Source organism: Zeus faber, assembly GCF_960531495.2.
Source record: "Zeus faber genome assembly, chromosome: 20".
NCBI lineage: Eukaryota > Metazoa > Chordata > Actinopteri > Zeiformes > Zeidae > Zeus > Zeus faber.
This window is the reverse complement of record NC_137207.1, coordinates 23,725,016-23,735,015: the sequence shown is the minus strand read 5'-3', so window position 1 is coordinate 23,735,015 and position 10,000 is coordinate 23,725,016.

Below are 10,000 nucleotides of genomic sequence, written 5' to 3'. Positions count from 1 at the left end.
GAGAAAGAAAGAGAGAGAGGGGGGACGGACGACCACACAACCTTACGCTGTTGCGGTGCACGACTCGCGAGCGATTCGTTCATATCGAATGAACTGTTTAAACGGAGGAGGCCGGGAGCCCCGAGTCACCGACACAGCAAGTCCCGGGGCCCCGGAGCCCAACAAGCTCAGTGAGCGGGCGAGAGTGGGCGAGGGAGAGCGAGGGAATCTTCTACACACTAAATGATCCCATGGTGCTAAGCGGCGATCCTGTCCACCGCTCAAGACGTCAGAAAACGTAGAACCGTGCTTGTCATTATCACCTGCTGATAGGTGGTGAAGCAACACTCGCAAACGATTCATCCGTAGCCAACTAATCTCTTCAACAACTCGGGCGTCTGGAGTCACACTCTATGTTATAGACTGTGCTACATCAGGGCTCTGGATCAAAGTACTTTTACTTGTAATGTGTCAGCTACATTGTGCAGCAAGTACTTTGAATATTTAATGCGGTAGAAATGTCGACGTGGCACTTTCCGGGGTATTTAAGTTATTTTATTCTTATGAAAAGGTCTGAGTACTTATTCCACCACCTGCTTGGTTGTCTAGTGAATGCAAACTGCGTGCACGCCTGCACGGCACGCCCACATGGCATGCACAGCCGGCACGCACACCCACACGGCATGCCCACACGCCCACACGGCACGCACGCCCGGCCGGCACGCACGCCCACACGGATGCACGCCCACACAGCATGCACGCATGCACGGCACGCCCACACGCCCACACGGCACGCACCCGCACGGCATGCGCGTCCAGCACGCACACCCACACGGCACGCACGCCCACACGGTATGCACACCCAGCAGCGCACCCACATGGCACACCCACACGCCCGCACGCCCGCATGCCACACGGCATGCACGCCTGCACGGCACGCCCACACGGCACGCACCCGCACGGCATGCGCGTCCAGCACGCACACCCACACGGCACGCACGCCCGCATGGCATGCACGGCCGGCAAGCACACCCGGCACGCACGCCCGGCACGCACGCCCACACGGATGCACGGCCACACGGCATGCACGCCTGCACGGCACGCCCACACGCCCACACGACACACACCCGCACAGCATGCACGTCCGGCACGCACGCCTACACGGCACGCCCACACGCCCACATGGAACGCACGCCCGCACGGCATGCATGTCCAGCACGCACACCCGTCCAGCACACACCCCTGTCTGGCACGCACGCCCGCACGCCCACACAGCATGCACGCACGCCCACACGGCACGCCCACACGGCACGCCCACACGGCATGCACGCCCACACGGCACGCCCACACGGCACGCCCACACGGCACGCCCACACGCCCGCACAGCACACCCGCACGCCACGCCCACACGCCCACACGACACGCACCCGCACAGCATGCACGTCCGGCACGCACGCCCACACGGCACGCCCACACGCCCGCACAGCACGCCCGCACGCCACGCCCGCACGCCCACACGACACGCACCCGCACAGCATGCATGTCCGGCACGCACGCCTACACGGCACGCCCGCACAGCACGCCCGCACGGCACGCCCACACGGCACGCCCACACGGCACGCCCACACGCCCGCACAGCACGCCCGCACGCCACGCCCACACGCCCACACGACACGCACCCGCACAGCATGCACGTCCGGCACGCACGCCCACACGGCACGCCCACACAGCACGCCCACACGGCACACCCACACGCCCGCACAGCACGCCCGCACGGCACGCCCACATGCCACGCCCACATGCCAAGCCCGCACGGCACGCACGCCCACACGGCACACACGCCCACACGCCCGCACGCTGTTTCTACTCCCTCCCCCTTTCTCTCTCGCCCCCTCTCCATTACTACTCCCCCCCTCTCCATTTCTACTCTCTCTCCCCACTATCTCTCTCCCCCTTTCCGTTTCTATGCTCTCTCTCTCTCTCTCTGTCCACTCAGCCTCCTTGTTTTCTATTAGGGTTGCCTTTTCTCTTTTTCTTTTAGTATTCCCCAGTCTCCCTCCCTCTCTCTCTCGCTCTCTCTCTTCTTCCTTCCCTCCCCAGTGAGCTTATCCTTCCATGTTCTGATAAAAAAGTAATAGTGCTTTCTAATGGCACATCAATTTATTTTTCCTCTCCTCCGCCAGCGCTCCACTATGGTCTATCTGAAGAGCCATTGTTGTTCCTGAAACAAAGGGATGTCTTTGTGTGTGTGTGTGTATATATATATATCTATATATATATATATATATATATGTAAATATACATATATACTGTATGTATTCCTTTTTTATTGGCTCTAGTCTTTATATGCTGTATATGTGTCTCCTACTGCCCAGAGGTATTTCAAACTTAAAACCTCTACACTTCTCCTATGTTGCTATTGGATGGAGGGAGGGAGGGAGGGAGGGATGGATCGATGGATGGATGAATAGATGGATATAAATTGTTGTGTCAGAGCAGCTCTCATCAAAACAAAGGCAATAATATCAAAGCACATGTAATCGAATACAAAGAGATAAAATAAGATGTACAATATTCAATAAACCTAAAAATGAACTTGTGTTAAAAACTGTTAACTGTCAATTTTTAGTCAAATTCTAAGTTCATCGGCAACACATTCACTTGGTTTATATATTACAGTAATTAAAGTCTGATAATTATTGCCTCGTGTGTGTGTGTGTGTGTGTGTGTGTGTGTGTGTGTGTCTGCGTGTGTGTGTGTGTGTGTGTCTGTGTGTGTGTGTCTGTGTGTGTGTGTGCGCGCGCGCGCGCGTGTTTGTGTGTCTATGCATACGCGCATCGGGGATTTTTCCTAAATTTGCTGTAAAATCCTTTTAATTTCAAAGTCAAGCTCTGCAGTTCTACCCTGCATGTTATTTTTACCGTCTTTGATGTCGCGAAGCTTTCCTTAACGGAGGCATCAGATCGACTACTTTAGGGAGAACAAAAATACCTTTATCTGGTTTATTTTTTAAATTGGTTATGGTTCATCTGTACTGTCTTTTTTTGTTTACATTTTTTATGTTTTTTTTTTGATTCATTGTACTTGGCCAAATATGATTTATTATAATTCATTTAGGTTTACCAAATGTTCTAAATTCTTTCTTTTGAAATGTTTTGTATAATGCCATTTTTTTTTAAATGTTGTAGCTTTTTTCTATAATTTATTTTGTTAATTTGGGGGTTTAATTGGATATTGGCATTTTTTTCTATCTTTAGTAAGTTATTAGGTTGATTGTTTATTCCAGATTTTTTTTGTTTTCTATTCTCATCGCTGCCATTATTTTGCTGCGGGCCGCCATAATACCACAATTTATACCTGGGGAGGAATAAAGTCTCCGTCTGTCCGTCCATCCATCCATCTTTTTATAAAGCCTCCTTTCGTCAAACAATCGACAGCGGCCGAGAGAGGAAGGAGGAAAGAGATTCCATTTGAAGGATTCCGTGAATGTGTCTGTCAGATAAACATTGAGAGAAGGCTGATGGACAGAACGCACACACTGTTTCCTTGAGAAAAAAGATTAAATACAATAACTGGCTGTCTGCCTTTTTCGAAAAATAGAAGAAACAGAGAAGAAGAAAAGAAGAAGATATCTCTCCATCTTTCTGTATGGAGGACTTTTTGACCTACGCTCTCTTTGTGTCTTTGTCTGGATCTCTTTGTCTTTCCCATCCATCGGTCCATTACCGGCTCCAAACAAACATGGATGCTCGGAGTGGTGATGCGCGAACAAGTCGGCCGGCGCAAACAAATCTTTTAAATGACCCGGACCTCTGGAGTCACTCCGGCAAAGAAAAGCTGTTTGTTTGCGGCTCTGTAACCGGAGCCGCTAAGCGAATCTTGTACTGGATAACAGAAAATAATTACTGAGCGTTAAATTAATGTGGAAAAAAAGAGTGAATGCATTTCGCATGATTCCTATTGAATGTGACTTTGCATCCCTCCACCAAAAAGAACATATTTTGACAGAATTAAATGATTTGTGTCACAATCTCTCCGACTCTCGTTCCAGAAACTGAATCTAACAAAAGAGCCAAAAAATTTTACATTTTGTTTTTGCTGCAGAGTCAGTGGTAAAGAGCAGAGACTCCAAAAAGAGCCCCCCTCAATACGCTGTTCTACGCGGTCTTCTGACAGGGTTGGATTGGTTCAGTCACTCACAATTTTTTTACAAAATACATACTTATCTGCGCCACTATACGCCTCGCAATTCAACCATTCAACCCACGGGTAAAGCCCAGGTTGGTGCAGCGACCCTCGTTGCTACCTCTATATGCCCTGCCTTGTTGATCAAAGGGCACTACGGCCCATTTTAAGCATTCAAATGGCCAGAATGATACCCTTCCAAATTGTTATGGTGTCCATAGAACCAATTCCTACACTTCTCTGTTGCTACAGCCAAGGTCCTGCCAACGTACTCTCTGGCCACACCCCATTGACATGAGTGTATAATCTCAATGCCACACCAAAAAGAGAAATTCATGCTTCCTTGAGCTTTCTCCAGGTCAATGAGCGACATCAGACACTAGGGACATGTCACTTTCTCTGGCTGACACTTTGTTTTGGCCATATTAAATGGTGGGACCAGGAAGGAGGGAATAAGAAAAGAAAAAAGTTGGACGGAGGCGTCTGTCCGTCCAACCCGCCGCAGACCAGCCTTCAATCTTTCAGGCCTCGCGAAGAGATCAACCTTCCCTCACTCTCCTTCACACTTTCTCCCTCTCTGACTTTAAGAGCAATGTTTTCCGGACGTGATGCGGAAACGGGTCACTTTTCGTTTCTTTCGGCGTCAGGGCCACCGCCAGACAGGAGGGGGGTGGCTCCGTTCTCAGGGGCCGGGAGCCTCCCTCGGTTGGCCGAGCAGCAGAGGGAAAGAGGAGTTGCGACGGGAGGGAATGAAAAGATAATTTGAGTGAGGACCAAATGGCTTGTTGTCCCGAGGCGTTGGAGAGAGACAGAGACAGAGAGAGAGAGAGAGAGAGAGAGAGAGAGAGAGAGAGAGAGAGAGAGAGAGAGAGAGAGGGAGGGAGACAGGCAGGTCGTCTCTGAGGAGAAGGGAAGAGGCTCCTGGTGTTCACCTGACCACTTCAATAAAGCGCCAAACGGGAGCTTGGCTGATTCACGGACAGACGTCAAAACTTGCCCCGATATGAAAGACTCGCTGGCTCGCCCTTGAGCGAGGGGGCCACTTACTGAGATGTTCAGCGGCCGGCAGAGGTCTGACAGGGCTGTCAGCTCACTGCCTCCCTCCCTCCCACCCGGGAGTGTGGGGAGGTGGGAGGGTAGAGGAAGGTTCCTGTCAGCCCAATCCAAGCATCCAAACTGATTATTTTGCTATTTGCTACTTGCAAACAGCGGTAGCAAATAAAAAGAGAAGATAATGTTGAAGCAGGAAAGTAAGGAAGCCCTTCCCCGCCACGACATAGGATGACAGCGGGGGGGGGGGCATTAAAGCTGTCAAAACCAGAAGTACAGACGCTCAACATGACGCGGCGGTGTTAAAGACAACCCGTCTTTCTGCTGGAAAGGTATGCAATACAGGTATGTTACCTTTATATTTGTCATGTTGTAACCACAGCTCTCCCGGGCCTTCTACTTCAATTGGGCTGGGTGAAAAACGGTCCGTCCAACTTCAGCTTCATAATTTAAACAATATTTCAACTCGTTGTGTATGGATTTCTAAAAGAGGAGGAGAATCCTACAAATGGAATATATATATATATATATATATATATATATATATATATATATATACACACACATAATCCTTCAGGGTTTTCAACGCACCAAGCCTGAGGTAGTAGATGCAGTTATTTCCCATCCCGAGGTATTGAAACTCATAATAAAAGCAGCTTGTTGGCTTCTCCGTTCATTTGCTGAATGGTTTCGCCCAACAGACTATTTTCTTTCAGCCGTTAATCCCCCGTAGTTTGCATGCCTCATGGCTAAGCTCTAAGCTCTGACACATGAGATGTTTGGAAATACGCAGTCACGCAGGTAGGAGAACCGACACGGAGTCAGACCTTCTTCTTCTTCTGCTTCTTCTTCTTCTGCTTCTTCTTCTTCTTCTTCTTCTTCTTCGTCTTCTTCTTTCTTTCTGGTTCTCTCACCGTTCCCACACGATGCCCGCCTTAGATATTTCCAAAAGGTCTGATGTCATCAACATCCAAATATCCAATAAAACAGTCGTGGCTATTTATGTGGCTCTGCTATCCAAAGCAAGGTATCCCGGGGGAGGGAATAAGTCGGTTCTTCTCTCAGATTGGATGGTCTTGATATCCTTGAAGCAGAGAGCCCTGCTCTGGCAAAGTTGTTGAGTAAAGGATTCCCTGGACACGCGGGGACGTCGGCGTTCACACCGAGCCCACCTGCATCCTGCGCATATCGGTGTTGATGTAAATGTTGAACATCTCCGAAGGTGTCAGGGGGCTGGATATGAGCGCGTGTGGAAAGGACTGGTCGAGGTGTCTCAAAACACGGTGCTTATCCTGGATACAACCGATCCAGCGTCGGAGGACGAAGCGAGACGTGACGCGATTGTGTTACTTTTTGGATTTTTTTTTTTTTTTTTCCAGTCATAGGATATAATCAACCTTCGGAGGATGAGAGCCTTTCAATTTCCCATTACTACCCACAACGAGAGCCATATTCAAGTGGGACAACCGGTGTTTAAAGTGTCATTAAATCTCAAAACGAATCACGGCGTATCCTCGGGTCTTTCTGTCTCCGTGGCAGATGTAGGCGCTCCGACAGCGTTCCACAGAGGTATTATCTCCTCCAGCCTTTTCTGGATGGATGGATGTCTGTGCCCTGCAGGAATGACGCATTGGCTGACAGACTGCATTCGGAATCACCCGGTCGGCCTCTCCGCATCCACCCGGCAACTATCCGTCTTCCTTCTTTCTTTCTTTCTTTCTTTCTTTCTTTCTTTCTTTCTTTCTATCTTCATTCACCAAGGGGAATGTGAGGAATGAGAATGGTAGAAAAAAAAAAAAAACCAACAACCTCAGACTGCACCCGTCTGGCTGTGACCTCCCTCCATCCCTCCATCTTTCCAGCCTCCCGGCTGATCAATGGAGGGGGGATGGGGGTGAGGGAGGGGAGGGGGAAGGGGGGTGGTGGTGAGCGATGGGGGTCCGGATCAATCTAACTACCGCTGCGAGCCTCTGTGTAGTGTAGCGGAGGGAAAGCGAAAAGAGAGAAATAAATAAAAACGGGGTGGAAGGCGAACGAGAATGAGACACGAGAGCAGGGGGCGAAATGGGATAAAATCTGAACATGCAAAGGCAGAGGGGTCACGGGAGGATCCGAGCATCAACATCGCAGCGTGAGCGGGCAAGGGCGGAGGAATCCAAACTATTACCACTGCATCAAACTGGTATTTTGAATGTAGTGCTTTGATATCTGAGGCGTCTCTTTCGGGCATAGAGAGCAGTGATATTGGCTGAACAATGTTTGGATCACCACATATTTATTGGCCTACGTATCGACGGGGGTCGGAGACGTAAAGATCTTTGAAAAGTAAAGATGTTTTGAACTGTGAAAGTAACGTTCAAACCAACAGTAAATACCAAGAAATAAGAGCGGCGTTGGATTCCTCCAAGCAGCCTGGTGTAATGTGCGGTACTGCCCGAGCGCACCATCAAAGATTGCCAGTGGAAAATGTCTTGGTCTGTGGACAGTCTTTGGTCTGTAGTTATTTAAAGTACTTTACCTGTCAAGTGAAAATAAAATTGTGTTCTGAGTTTGTCACACCACAGTACAATGTGTTGTTCGCCACCCAGCAAAATATGGATGATTTAAAAAATTGCCTTAGTATCTTAAAAAAATAGCCACTACTACTCTCTGCTCTGTGACTCTGGGGGCGTGTCCGCTGAAGAGGCTGAAACCACGCCCAATGGCGTTAAATGTGTAATAATAGATAAACGTTTACATTGGAGGAAATTCCACGTTTAAATGTTCTGCTGAACCCGGCCCCGTGTGTCTAGTCGTTCACCTCAAAACGCTGCTGTCCGGCTGAGGGACGCCCTGCTCTGCGGTGCCCCCCACTGGCTGCTCCGCAGTCTAGGTCGGGGCTCCGCGGCCTGCTAGCGTGCAGCTAATGCGGAACCAAGATAACATAACCAAACGCAGCGTGGCCCAACGGGACGGTTCTTTACTATTTATTTTTTCCCGGGGGGAGGCGGACATAACAGGCACAAAGACGGTGGGTGCTGGAAGGCGCAGACCGGGAGGCACCCATGGGATCAGCTTGGCATGGGTCCATGGCCTCCCTGAATACACCTTTTACTCCGGTGTTTATTCCTAAAACAGCGTTTTATCGCTCTCTCTGTCCCTTTAACTCTCTCTCTCTCGCCGGTCTTAGCTTAGCTTATTTCACCACTGATGCTCCGTTTCCGACGGTCCGACCTGGGGTTTGTAGAGTGTTGGGGGACGGGCTATGCAACATATGACCTCGTATACGTCAACGAGCCATGATTTAGCCCCGCCCAAAAAATCCGGACCAAAAAACTGGTTGGAAACAGTTGAACGGTCTAACTCCACAGTTCAGTACTACACTGTCAATCTCTTCATACGTCCTCATCAATTACCTTCTAACATGTAAAATCACTGAATTCACTTTCCAGGGACTTTAAATTGATCAATTTTTTTTTTATGTGCATGATTCAAACCGAAGAGATTTTGGCCGGAGACCTCACTGTGCCCAATCTTCAGCAGGTATGAACCACTGCAAAGCTAAAAATGTCACAGTCGCATTCATTTTTAACACAATGCCTTTTGAAAAGATCTGGCTCTTGAATGTGGTTGTGAAACACTGTCGGCCAGCCCGACCTGAAAAAAAACAAAACAATGTTTTTGTTCAAACCTGAGTTGCTTGATGTGTTTCCCAACTTAAGCACAAGGTCAGCACTGCCCTTGGCGATGGTCAATATCGATTTATCTTATCCTACCTGCCGGAAAATGGGCTCATTCAACGGTGATGAATCTGCCGTTGTCCCGGCGCTTTTCGTTCAAGGACTCACTGGTCAGCTTTTGTCGTGTCTTGCGGGTTGTTCAATACATGTGGGTCAGCGGTGGTCCAGCATGGCTTGTCCAGATAAAACCCCGGACAGGACGGGACAGGACAGGACAGGCCGCACAACAGAGCGGCTTCGACCTCGCCAAAGGACGAGGTCTTACAGTACACCGCGCTCCATCTGCAGCTGACTCCCTTCCTACATCAGGCGTCGCCATAAAACCCGGGATGGATTTGCGGTGTCGGTCACAGCCCACAGTGTTTTACCTCTGGAGGACGATAAGCTCAAGTCTGACAGAGTGCCTTTGTGCGAGGGGGAAATTAGATTGATCCCCGCGTAGCGAAAAGGCAAACGCTAAACCGTTGCCTCCGTTCTGTTCCCCCAGCGTTAAGTTTGGGTGAACCCGGACGTAGCCAGGGCTTCGCTACCCCGTCGGCACAAAAAAAAAACAACAAGACGCGTCGGTTCAACGTGGTTTTGAACTCGCGGTGCAAACCGAAAACAAAAAAAAGCACAACTTCATTGATTCCTTGCGCTGGATCAGTTGCACAGCAAAAAATTACAAGGCACCCGTGTTGCTATCGAACCCTGACTCTAATGTTGGGCAACAGCCAATTCATCTTCAAGGCCGGGATTGAGAACAAACCGCACTCACGCACCAAAAAAACCCCCCAAAAAAACTGCCAAAGGGAGGGAAAAAGGGAATTGAAATCCAACTCATTTAAGACGAGGCCGCGCGGGAGAGGAAAACCGCAGGAGAGATTGAGAATCGTGTTTTCCAACAGAGCCGTCGAAATATACACAGCTGAGAAGAAAAAAAAACGAAACGAAAATGTACTCTCCTCCTCTTCTGATCTTCTGTTCAAGCTCCCGCCGAATTTCACCCGCCTTTGCGATTACCCCGTCTATTGGCGCCCACAACTAAAAAGCGTTTGCAATGAACGAAGAACCGAAATCAACATCAG